Source organism: Lemur catta, chromosome 10 (assembly GCF_020740605.2).
Source record: "Lemur catta isolate mLemCat1 chromosome 10, mLemCat1.pri, whole genome shotgun sequence".
Lineage (NCBI taxonomy): Eukaryota > Metazoa > Chordata > Mammalia > Primates > Lemuridae > Lemur > Lemur catta.
This window is the reverse complement of record NC_059137.1, coordinates 24,121,900-24,134,453: the sequence shown is the minus strand read 5'-3', so window position 1 is coordinate 24,134,453 and position 12,554 is coordinate 24,121,900. Positions and strand designations below refer to the sequence as shown.

General features: G+C 47.1%; 1 long non-coding RNA gene across 1 annotated transcript; it reads right to left on the bottom strand.

Annotated features, from left to right (window-relative positions):
• Positions 1 to 1,921: 1,921 nt before the first annotated feature.
• On the bottom strand, positions 1,922 to 10,517 carry LOC123645968. Its single transcript, XR_006737748.1, has 4 exons — positions 10,356 to 10,517; positions 6,571 to 6,919; positions 4,648 to 4,684; positions 1,922 to 2,289 (listed from the first exon to the last, which is right to left on the bottom strand). It is a non-coding gene; the product is annotated as an uncharacterized LOC123645968 (long non-coding RNA).
• Positions 10,518 to 12,554: the final 2,037 nt, after the last annotated feature.

Here is a 12,554-nt window from a genome sequence, read left to right as displayed (position 1 = left end):
ATCTGGGAAGGTTTTTTGTCATGATTCTCATTTTAATGTCAAGGAGGCTCATACACATTAGAAGAAAAGGAAGACGCCTGCAGAGAGGTAGAGACCAAAGGGAGGAGGGAGTGTCAGAAAGTCTAATACAGAGGGTATTTGGGGAGAAGGAATAGATGGCATTTCTTTTCCTTTTTTTTTTTTTTTTCAAACTGGTGATATCTGCTCCAGATAGCTGGCATTTTCTGAAGCTGGAGGGAAGGCTGGGCCAGTGAAGCTGCATGGAGCTGAGATTCGACAAGTGCTTATCAAAGGCACCCTGCCTTTCACTCCCAAAGGAATAATAAAAAGGACAGCACCTCTTTATGCCGTGCAGAGATTTATGGTTTATTAAATGCTGTCACAGACATGACCACATTTAATTACTCTTCATGACAATGCTGCCGGTGAGGTGTTTTTATCTCTAGTTTCTACTGAGGAAACTGGGGCTCAGAGAAGTCGCGGGGTACATCCCAGATGACACAGCTGGCAAGCAGCAGCGGGGCTACTCTTGGAGCCCCCGATCCCGCAGCTGTTTGGCTGGGCCTCCTTCCCTCCCTCCTGGCCTCTTCACACTGAAACCCGGCCCTCCCCAGTGGCCACGCCGCCTCCCGCCCTCCCTGACTCACTGGGAGGGGCCCCTCCCTGTTCTCCGCTCCTGGGAGCCAGTTTCTGACCTTGAAGTCTCCACCCTCCCTTCAGTTCTGGCTCCGAGGTACCCGCCCTTCGTCTCCCCACCCCCACCCTCCTTCTCCCTTTTGGTGAAGCTGTTAGAAATAAAGGCAGGTGTTTTGATGATATTAAGATGCGAGCCACTACAGGAGAGCCCTGCCCTGCCACTCCCGCCTCTGCCTGTGGGATTCCCAAGGGACACAAACACCACAGGCCTTAGCAACAGGACACAAGCTGCGCTTTGTTTTTTGCTGGGCCTGCCCGGGGCCCAGGGCTCTCCCATAAGGCTGGGACGGCGCCTGAGGCCTAGCCCAAAGGCCTACCAGGGCCTCTGCCTCTCCCTTAGCCCTCCTACTGGCCCTCCTGCGTTTGGGGAGTGTTTCCTTCTGCGCAGTAGCTGACCAGGTGTGGGTGTCAGGAGAAGGCCACATTCTTGTGTGTCATTTTTTTTTTTAAATGCTCACTGACCCTACTCACAAGTAAACTTGGCCTAACCGTTGTCCTGGAATCTGACCAATCAGATTAGCATTCCCTCCTCTTAAGATCAGAGCTGGGGGATGGGAAGGAGACAGGCCTGGTATGGGGAGCTGGGCCGGGCCTCTCCCTGCTGATTAGAGCAGCTGAAGCTGGAAACCCAGGTCCCTCGCTCCCTCGGCCCCCAACATCTATGCCCCATCCCCAGCTTTCCCTCAGCCGTCACTTGAGCCCCTGTACCACCAGACCAGCCTCCCCCTGCAGCCTCTCCCCAGCACCCAGAGCAGCCTTTCTGAAAGGGAAACGGACCCATTTTCCTATTTACAATCTTGCAGCAAGGCTGATGCCTGGGGACACCAGCAGAAATGACAGAGTGCTACAATTCTGAAAGGGGGCCCCGGCCATCTCTGTTGCCCAAATGGACACATGCCAAGTGAACATTTCTAGCTGGCCTGTATTTGAAGCTGGGGAGACTAAACAAATTTTAAACCTGGCTTACCCTTGCTCTTGGAGGGCCTGTCTTCCAGTGGCTCCCCATTATCCGCAGGGAAAAGGCCTTCTCCATCTGGCACTGCTGCTGCAGCCTTGGCTCTGTCACTAAATTCTAAATTATTGCCATCCTTCAGTCACCCTAAGATGCCCTTCCAGCCTTTATCTGTGAATCCATCTCCCTCAGATATATTTTTCCATCTTCCCACCTGCAAACTCTTATTCACCCTTCAGAACCCAAATCGGCCTCTTCTGTAAAGCCCTTTCTGACCCTCTCTGGACAGAGGTCCCCTCACAGCACCATGTGCACGCTCATCTCCTCGGCCACGCAATCGGGCAGCCCCTCTGCGCTGGGGGCTAGCAGTGCTTAGCGGTTCCAGATGATGACAGCGAGGACCGGAGTGGAGGAAGACAGTGGACAGATGGAGAGGCCATGAGGAGGGAAAGCTCATGCAACACAGTGACAGCCGAGGGCGGTGAGGGAGGCGGGTGTCAGGTGGCTCCCAGGTTTCTGGCTGGTGAGTTTCCTTCCTTTCCAAACTGAGAGCTCCCTGAAGGTACAGTGTCTACTTCTCATCGCCTGCCCTGTGCAGACCTGGTGGAGGGAATTCCTTGAGAACTGGCGCCGGCCTGAACCTGCCAGGAGAGCAGTATCAGTGAGTCCAGCCAGGAGGGCTTGGGGAAGATGAGCAGGGAACCAAGCCAGGCCTGGCGAGTGGCGGTGGGTGCCGTGTTCAAGATCTTTCATTGCAAGTTGCCTCCTGTTGTTGGCTCTCTGCCCCTAACCTGCTCCCACACCTCCTGCCGCCCTCTCTCTATAGGTGGGCCAGTGCCTAGTGGATACTAGAAAGTCTTGGGTTTGAAAAACTATCTTCGAGACCAAATTCTGCCCATTTGTTAAGTCACCTTAACTAATTAGTTAAGTCACTTCTCCCTGGGCCTTCATGTCCTGGTAGAGCTCCCCACCAGCCCTTACACACACACACACACACACACACACACACACAGTGGATGGCACATAGAGCTGTTTATTACATAGCCAAGTCACTAAGCAAGAGTGGGCATCAGACAGTCTAGGCCAGAAGCATTGTTAGGAGGTGGCATTTGAGTCCTGACTGTACCACTTCCTGACTGTGTGACCTTGGGCACAGAATGCGAGCACTCACACCTTAGTCTCTCATCTGTTACTAGGGGATAATAATAATATTGACCTCACAGGTCTGTTGTGGGGAATAAACCATGTGAAGCATGCAAACTATGTCTGCTAAGTACCCAATAAATGTGAATTGTTATTGTTAGCACTAGTGGTCATGTTATTATTGATAATTTTATATTCATTAAAAAAATAGAAACCTTCTGGGTCAGAGACTGACTGGCCTGGCAGGGGGCCCAGGGGAGGACCCCACCCCCCACCCCACCCCAGCCTCCAGCAGGAGAGTAGAAGTGATGTCAGAAGCTCAGAGTCTTTGGTCTGGGGGTTGGCAAGGACATGCAGAAAGGCGGGGGAGGGGAGTAGGGTGAGAGTGAGAGAGAGAGAGAGAGAGAGAGAGAGGAGGAGGAGAGAAAGGGAGAGGGAGGGCCAGGGAGAGAGAAAGAGAGGGAGTGAAAAAGAGAGAGAGAGAGAGCTGCTTTTGTGGCCAGGGAACCAGCTCCCAGGGAACAGAAAGCCTGCAAACCGGTCTGGGTAGTCCCAGTGCCAGGCCCAGGCGGGGTCAGCTGGTATGGACTGGCATCCGGAGGGAACAGTCTGGCCACAGCACAGCTGTCCTTGGGTGCTGCCTGAGGCCTCCTCTCCCTACCTGGAAGGCACTGTCAGGGACCCTGCAGGCCTGCCCTGTGACAGCCCTTTTGGGTCTTGGAAGGAGAGAAAGACTGCTATAGGGAAAACTGGGGCAGACTCTCTACTACAAAAAAGCCACACCACTTAAAGTCCGATGGAGCTGGGTTCCAAACCCTGCTCAACAAGGGTACCCAGATCATTCAATGGGGAAACAATAGTCTCTTCAACAAACGGGGCTGGGAAAACTGGATATCCACATACAAAAAAACGAAGTTGGACCTTTACCTTATACCATATACAAAAATTAATTCACAATGGAGCAATATAGAACAAATATAAGAACTAAAGCAAATAAGAACTTTATAGCAAATATAAGAACTAAAGTGGCTAGGCATAGTGGCTCATGCCTATAATCCTAGCACTTTGGGAAGCCAAGGTGGGAGGATCGCTTGAGCCCAGGAGTGGAGTTCTAGACCAGCCTGGGCAACATAGTGAGACCCTGTCTCTACCCAAAATTTAAAAAATTAACAGGTCATGGTGGTGAACCTGTGATCCCACCTACTCAGGAGGCTGAAGCAGGAGGATCGCTTGAGCCCAGGAGTCTGAGCTTGAAGTGAGCTATAATGATGCCACTGTACTCCATCTGGGGCAACAGAGAAAGACTAAGGGAAAATCTTCATGATAGAGGATTCGACAGTGATTTCTTGGATATAAAACCAAAAGCACAGGCAAAATAAGAAAAAGTAGATAAACTGGACTTCGTCTAAATGAGAAACTTTTTAACATCAAAGGACACTACCAAGAGAGTGAAAAGACAACCTAGAAAATAAGAGAAAATATTTCCAAATTATATATCTCATAAAGGATTAACATCCCAAATATGTAAAGAATACCTAAAACTTAACAAAAACCAACCCAATCAAAACTGGGCAAAAAATGTGAATAGATATTTCTCCAACGAAGATTTACAAATTGTCAAAAAACATGTGTGAAATGTTGCTTCACACCACAAGCCATTAGGGAAATGCAAATCAAAACCACTTCACATCATTAGGATGACTATTATCTAAAAAAAAAAAAAACAGAAAACAACAAGTGTTAATTAGGATGTAGAGAAATTGGAATCCCTATACATTGTTGGAGGGGATGTAAAATTGTGCAGCTGCTGTGAAAAACAGTTTGGCAGTTTCTCAAAAAGTTATACATAGAATTACCTTATGATTCAGCAACTCCACTCCTGTGTCTATATACCTAAAATAATTAAAAGCAGAGATTCAAACAGATACTTTTATCCCAATGTTCATAGCAACATTATTCACAATAGCTAAAAGGTGGAGACAAGCCAAATGTCCATCAACAGATGAATGGATAAACAAAAGGTGGTATACCCATTCAATGGAATATTATTCAGCTGTGAAAAGGAATGAAGTACTGATACATGCTATATGATGGATGAACCTTGAAAACATTTTGCTAAGTGAAATAAGACAGACTCAAAGGGACAAATATTGTAAGATTCCACTGATGTGAGGTATCTAGATAGGCAAATTCATAGGGAAAGAAAGTCGAATTGTGGTTGCCAGGGACTGGGGGGAGGAAGGAATGGGAAGTTAGTGTTTAAGGGTACAGAGTTTCAGTTTGAGATGATAAAATTTTCTAGACATGGATGGTGATAATGGTTATACAACATTGTGAATGTATTCAATGCCACTAATTGTAGACTTAAAAATGGTTAAAGTGGTAATTATTATTATTATTATTATTTTTGAGACAGAGTCTCCTTCTGTCGCCCTGGGTAGAGTGCAGTGGCGTCATAGTAGCTCACTGCAACCTCAAACTCCTGGGCTCAAGTGATCCGCCTGCCTTGGACTCCCAAAGTTCTAGGATTACTGGTGAGGATCATCACACCTGGCTAATTATTTTATTTTATTTTTTGTAGAGATGGGGTTCTCGTTATGTTGCCCAGGTTGGTCTCAAACTCCTGGGCTTAAGTAATCCTCCCCACTACCCCCAACTTCGGCCTCCCAAAGTGCTAGGATTACAAGTGTGAACCTAAAGTACTTCTTAAGACACATCTACATTTCAGTGCCACCTGAGGGTTTCTAGAGTGGAATGACTATGGATGTCCTATTTCTTGCTCCAGGCAGCATACTGAATTTAGTGTGCTGGTGACCTTACTGCCACAGCAGGGATTCTCAAAAAACCTTCTTCAGGACACCGTTCCTTTAGGGTGCTTCAGCATGTAAGGATTCTATGGCGGGCATAACAGATTTGGGAAAGGTGCCAAAGACATTCTTTTCTTGGGCTTTCACCGAGACTTTGTTAAAGGAGCATTGAAGGCTCTGATCAGTCTTGCAGTAAAGCAGTTGGTTTAATATTGTTTAATCTAATTGTCTCATCTTGTCCCGTAACCAAAGTGTCATGATTAAGTCAACAAGCACGTATGTCAGTTATTGTGTGCAAAACCGCCCAATGTAGTTAGGAAACACTACAATAGAGGTTTAACCACAATAGAAACGGGCTGCTTTTCTGACTGGTGGGGTTTTAGGATGTTGTCACTAGAGATTTTGAAATCTCTGTTGTGTTTCTGAAAATGTATCGAATAATAGGCTTAATAGTAGAAGGAGGTGTCTAGAAGATATTACTTTTGGGAAGCTCAGGGAGAAAAGAAGACATGGATAGTAAACACACCAATGGGAAATGGTTCATCTTAACTAATAATCAAAGTTAATGCAAATTACAGCAGATTTGAGGCACTTTCTGATATTTACTAAACAGATATGGGGAGTTGGTGGGAGGAATGCAGAATGGTATTCCCAGGGCTGGTAAGGTTGCCATGAAACTGACATAATCAGTTTCAATGATTACAATTTAATATATTGGAAGGCAATACTAGCAAGAACCACAAAGATAATTATCTCCTTGACCTGGTAATTTCATGCTGGTAATCTATGCTAAGGAAATATTAAATAGAAAGCTTACACTGATATACTACCAGTGATAGCAAAATACTGGCTGTGTCCTATGTTAGAGTTTCAAATGCCAGGTATGAGGTGAGGTAGAAGTATCCTGTTGGATAGAAGTGATCAAGTACACATGGAAACTTTAAAAAGCAGATACTAGGGTATTTGACTTACCTACAGAATTTTTAAAACACAGAGTCCGAGGCTCTATCCCATTTGTGCAAAAATCAGTCTCTGGCTCCCCACCTGCCATTTCCAGTGTCAGATTCTCTCTGCTTCCAGTTGAGAGTCCAGAGAAGGGGAGTCTGGTTGGAAGATACTCTTTTGTGTCAGGTCATAGGCCACTGGCCAACCTACAAACTTAGCTGCTTTGGGGTCAATGCCCAGCCCTTATCCAACCAACTGTGGGTGGTTGAGTCGAGTCGTACAAAACACAGTCTCTGTGCCTCTGTCTTCTCAGCAGGGCCCATGCATGGGACAGTTTGCCTGGGTGCAAAGGCAATCGTAGAAATGTCTTGTGGACCTTTGTGGAGAAAAAGCAGATTATAAGATTCCAAATTTCCAATTAATAAGAAACCAGGCTGAATCTTTAGCTTGGGTCACTGTAGAAAATCTTGGTGAACGAGCCTGCCTTATGGGGCCAAGTATTCTGACAGAGAGAAATAAATATTCCAGAGCCACTTAATAAACAACCACTGAGACAATTAGCAAACATAACCTCCAGTAGCATGCACTTTGGCCTCCCACAAATTTCAGAAATGTTGCCTTCACTCGTGTCAGGGTTTTAAGTAGCACTTTCCCAAATTGTGTTAGCAAATTAGCAGTTTGGAATACCACGCTCAGCTTCAGTGATCCTTGCCAACCTCATCCTGCTCAGAGAAAGCCACGCTCAGTCTTTTCAAAGCAGGTAGCGTAATGTTTCTTCTTGCTAAAGTTTGGCCAGTCCAGTAGGGTTAACTGGGGAGAGGCCTTGGCAACAAAACTGCCAGATTGTTGAGCAAGAAGCTTGAATGTCCAGGGATGCAAGAAAAAAAGGAGACCGGCAAGAGTAAAGGATACCCCCCACCCCAGCATCTCGGGGCCAGAGAAAGGGTGTTCCCTTCCTTCTGTGCTACTATGATAGCCACTAGCCACCTGTGGCTACTTACATTTCATTTAAATGAAACAAAATTTCAAAATTCAGTTTCTCAGTTGCCCGAGCAACATTCAAGTACTTAATGGTGACATGTGTCTGGTGGCTACCATATTAGACAGTGGAGAGTTGGACTGTCTGCATCATTGCAGACAGTTCTGCTGGACAGAGCTCTAGAGGAACCTGTGTCCCTTCGTGCTCCCCACTGCCAAATGCTGGTGATGCCGTGCCCACCCTGTGGGTACAGATGTCACAAAGCCAGTTTGGAAATCTCTTGATAGTTTAGTATTTATGCTTGGAGATCTAAAGAGACCAAAACCATGCAGCAAAGATCCTCTGAGGAGGGCTGCATCGCTCTGTGAAGTCACCACTCAGCTTTCCTGGATGGAGAATCGTGGTTCTCTTTCTTTGCAGAGAGGGGTGTTCATCGGCTTGGCCTTTTTCAATCTTTTCTAGCAATGCAGCCACAGTCTTTGTTTCAATGAGCTGACGATCTGCTTCTGTGCTCCTGTAGGGAGGCTTGAAAAGGGGAATCATTCCAGGATTCAAAAGCCATTAAGTTTTGGGGAAAACAAGAAAGGCAGTAGCTTAAAAAATAAACCAAACTGGCCCAGTGCAGTGGCTCACACCTGTAATCCCAGCACTTTGGATGCTGAGGAGGGAGGATCACTTGAGGCCAGGAGTTCGAGACCAACCTGAGCACCAGAGTGAGACCCTGTCTCTAGCAAAAATAGAAAAATTAGCCGGGCGTGGTGGCACACACCTGTAGTTCCAGCTACTCTGGAGGCTGAGGCAGGAGGAGGATCACTTGAGCCCAGGGGGTTGAGGCTGTAGGGAACTATCATGACACCACGGCTCTCCAGCATGGGTGACAGAGTGAGACTCTGTCTCAAATAAAACAAAACAAAAACCAAACCAACCTCTCCTTCCCCACCCCTGCCCACTTCCATCAGGCAACTAGCAGTACTAGGCAGTGAGGTGGCCTCCCTGGGAGGCTTTCTAGGGGGATCACATTAACCCCCTACCAAGAGTGGCCATGCCCATCAGCAAAACCTCAGGGGAGGGCTTCACTCAGCAGAGCTGAGCCCCTAGTGTCAAGTTCACTGTTTGGAAGATTCTGGACACACCCTGAGGGTTCCCGAGGCCCCATTCCAGCTGCACCTGCCCTTATTCTAGTCCCAGTTCTAGAGGCATAGGCACAGTTCTACTGTAGAGGGCAATGGCCCTTGACCTGGTGGGTGCTGTGGACCCTCCTCCAGCTGAACATCCCCAACCCGAACTGCCCCCTCTTCTGCATCCCCCGCCTGCTACTCCCAGTTTGCACGAAACTCAGAGTGTGCTGAGCAGAGGCTGTCTGAATTGTCTGGAGCCACCCAGGCAGCCCCGCTGCAAAAGACCCTGATGGTATCGACCCTGGTTTCCCATCTGAAAGGTCTGACTTCTTTCCAAGAGAGGCCTTAATAGATTAATTAGACTTTTGCCTTAGGGATTTGGCAAATAAACAATGTTGCATTTATACCAACCTTAGGTATTAATATAAAGAACTAATCAAAATTAGCCAACCTGGGTTTAACATGGGAGGCAAGAGAGAGTTAAAACTAAGTATGCATTTTTGGGGGGAGAAGAGGGTGGTTTTGGAGGTAAATTTACTACATCCCTAACCCCCAGGCCCTTCAGATAAAATTTGGCATGAGTGCAAATCAAAATGTGTTTGTACTTTGCCTCACGGTAAGTACACATTTCTTGACCTTTAGGGAGACTATTACCCCAATGACCAGGTGCAGAAGTGAATAGATCTTGTTTCTGAGAGTTACAGCCTCTTTAGCATTTGAATAAGTTGAAAATAATTGTTTTTTGAGATCTTGAGGCTTCAGGAACATTTGTATTAAATAATATGAATAGTGATTTTTTTCAGGGATCTGTTTTTTAGGACTAAGTGGAACACCAAACTCATCAAACAAACTTCTCTGTGATTTAAAAATATGTTTTCCTTGTTTTGAAATACATTTCTATTTCTGGTGATTTAAAAAAAATAGAGAGAGACAGATGATAGATAAATAGATCGATTCAAAATTCAACCAGCAGGAGGTCCAATGTTTATATGGGTTAAACATTCCTTGGCACTTAGTAACCAAAATTTTAAAGTTTCCCTAAGCTTATAGAAGACTTTTTCTAATGAGGAGGAAATCATATTATAGAGTTTTGAATGCATATTTCTCTGTGATCCAAAAAGCAACATCAAAATGCTTCAAGACCATTTCCATATGGCCCAATTAACTTTCCAGCCTCCTCTTCCTCCACCCCTTGTGTTTCATCCTTCACTGTCCTTTGCCACCCTTCCTCCTCCAGGCCTGCAACTCTTTGCATACACTGTTCCCTCTGCCTCCTGTGTCTTCCCTCACCTGGCTCCATTTTCTAACTGCTTAGCATACTCCTACTTACTGTTTAAAATGCAGAAACTAAATGGATACGTTCAAAGTACAAAGTAGATATGCAGCAACAAATTCGAGATACTTAGCACAGCGAACCAGTTCTGCTGGTTCCAATTTATCTAGAAGTTTGGCGTCTCTTGCGTCTTAAACTGTGAAGTCCTGATCAGTTGCCCCCAACCCCCAGCCTGAACCCCTTCCCTAGCCCTTGAGGAAGCATTGCCAGTTTTCTAGGTACAATTGCTGAGTTCAGGCCAATGTACCTCTGCAGACAGCTCTCAGAGTCCCCAGAGTGGCTGCCGTACCTTCCCTGCCTCCCACACACAGAATTCCCTCTCCAAGGGTCTTACCAGGAGGCCTGAGTTCCTGAAGCCCCGCCCACCCTCAGGCTGCCTCACCTGAGAGGTGCTTACAAAGGGCAGAGGTCTTCCTGGTTGGCATAAGGGCTGTTTCTCTTTCTTTTGGCCACAGTTAACTGAAGGATCCGGACTCGGCTCTCAAACTTGAATCTGCCTCTAAGTGGGAAGGCCTGAGGGCATGTTAGCCAGCCCCAGTGTTAGCCCAGCAGGAAGCTGTGCCCTAGAAAAAAGGGAGGCAGGTGGTGGCCCTACCTAGAGAAGAACTCTTTTGCAACTGCAGTTTTTTAAGAAAGACACTGATGGGCCAGAAGGAAAGGAGAATAATCCTTACTGGGTACATACTATGCATTCATTCATTTTTTTTGCATTTATTCCTCACAATAACCTAAATGATTGTGTTATTTTTCCCAGGTCTGCCTGTAACATTTGCAGGGCCAGGGTGAGGTCCACATACCATATACCTCAATTTTATAAAGTTAAAAATTAAGCTAACAAGCTGTTAACTAAAATATGTGCTAACCGCCTAACTTGGCAAATATCTTCATACTGACCTGGGAGGCCAAGTTCAACTATAGAATTCTTAGGCTCCTCAGTGTTCTGTGCTGAACCACAGCCAGGCAGGGAGAGCTGCTCCCTTCTCTTCTCAACCCTGACTCTGCCTTGAACCGCCACGAGGACATACCTGTCCCAGGTGTGTCCACCTTCATCCAGATCACCCTCTCCCCAGCAGTGCCCCTGACCTACTCTGGGGCCTGGGATGGGCAGTGTAGCCCATCCTCAAGAGGACAAACTGGGGAGCAGCCCAAACAGACCCCAGCAGGGGGCTCAGCCTCACGTGGGCGGGGAATTTCAGGGTCCTGGCTCTTGTAATGTGGCCTAGGAAGGGGAGCAATGGTTCTAAAAGGCAGGTCCCGTTGGCCCTGTGAACCTCGCACCCGGCAGGGAGGAGTACAGACAAAGGAACACCAGAATGGGACCCCTGGATGAGGATGGGCACTGGCCAGAGCAGGGGCCCTCTTGCCCGAGCCTGAAGGTTTCACTGACCTTATCTCCAGCACTAATGAGCTAATCAAATACTGTTGCCAGGAGAAGCCAATCCTGGGACAACGAACCCAGGCAGAAGAGGCAAAGTCCTTCTTCGTCCAAGGGGAAGAGCCGGTGCCATCCGGTGCCATCGTAATCCGAGGGTGAGGCAGGGTTGACACAGCAGTACCTCACATTCTCGGTCACTTATTGAGCTCATAGACGAGAAACAGAATGCTGAGAGGTTAAACATGTCGTGACCACCACGCAGCCAGTCAGGGATGGAGAGAGGCTGTGAACTCACGCCTGTCTGACTCCCAGGTCCCTGCTTTTTCTGTACAGGGGACACTACACTATTCCCTGAAAAGCCACAGAGGAGGGTGGCTCAGGATAAAGTGAGAAGAGGTGTAGAAAATAGAAGGCTGAGGCCTGGGTCTCCGGGATTTGACAAATCTTGGCTTTCCTGCCCACCATGCCAACCAAAGTCCCTTCCAAGGGGTTCCTGAACGTTAGTATGACACCCAGGAGAGCTCCTGAGCTTTTGCCACCCTCTGGCTCCCGCTTTGCTGTACTGCTGCCCTTAGAATGCAGGATTCGCCCCTGGGGATGCATCTGATGTCCCCAGCTTCTCCACCTGCTATGTTTAAGTTTTGCCTTTATGGATTCCGGCCTTTCCTCCCATTCTTCCAAGCCCTTCTGCCTGCTCAGGGAAAAAAGCTGGCCTTGGTTTTGCCGACTCACAGAGCACAAGTGACACAAGATATTTTTTTCTTATTAAATTTAACTACTAAATTTATAACTTATTTACAGCTCTCTAATTGGCTTTGCAAATGGAGGCCAGAATGCACTATAAAGCAAGATTTAAAGAAATAAAACACCTGAGTACAGACTGGAACTATGGCCATTAAAGTTATATGCCTATTAAGGCATTAAAAGCCCCCGGCCTTCTTTCATTATCCTTTTAAGGCCAGGGTTTCTCAACCTTGGCTACACATTGGAATCACCTGGAGAGTTTTAGGAGACACTTAAGTTGAGGGGGATCCCATCCCCAGAGATTTTGATGCAATCGGTCTGGGTGTGGGGATTTTTAAAAACTCCCCAAGTGAATTTTCTTTTTTTGCTGAAACAGAGTCTCACTCTGTTGACCAGGCTAGGGAGCTGTGGATTCAGCCTAGCTGACAGCAACCTCAAACCCCTGGGCTCAAGCGATCCTCC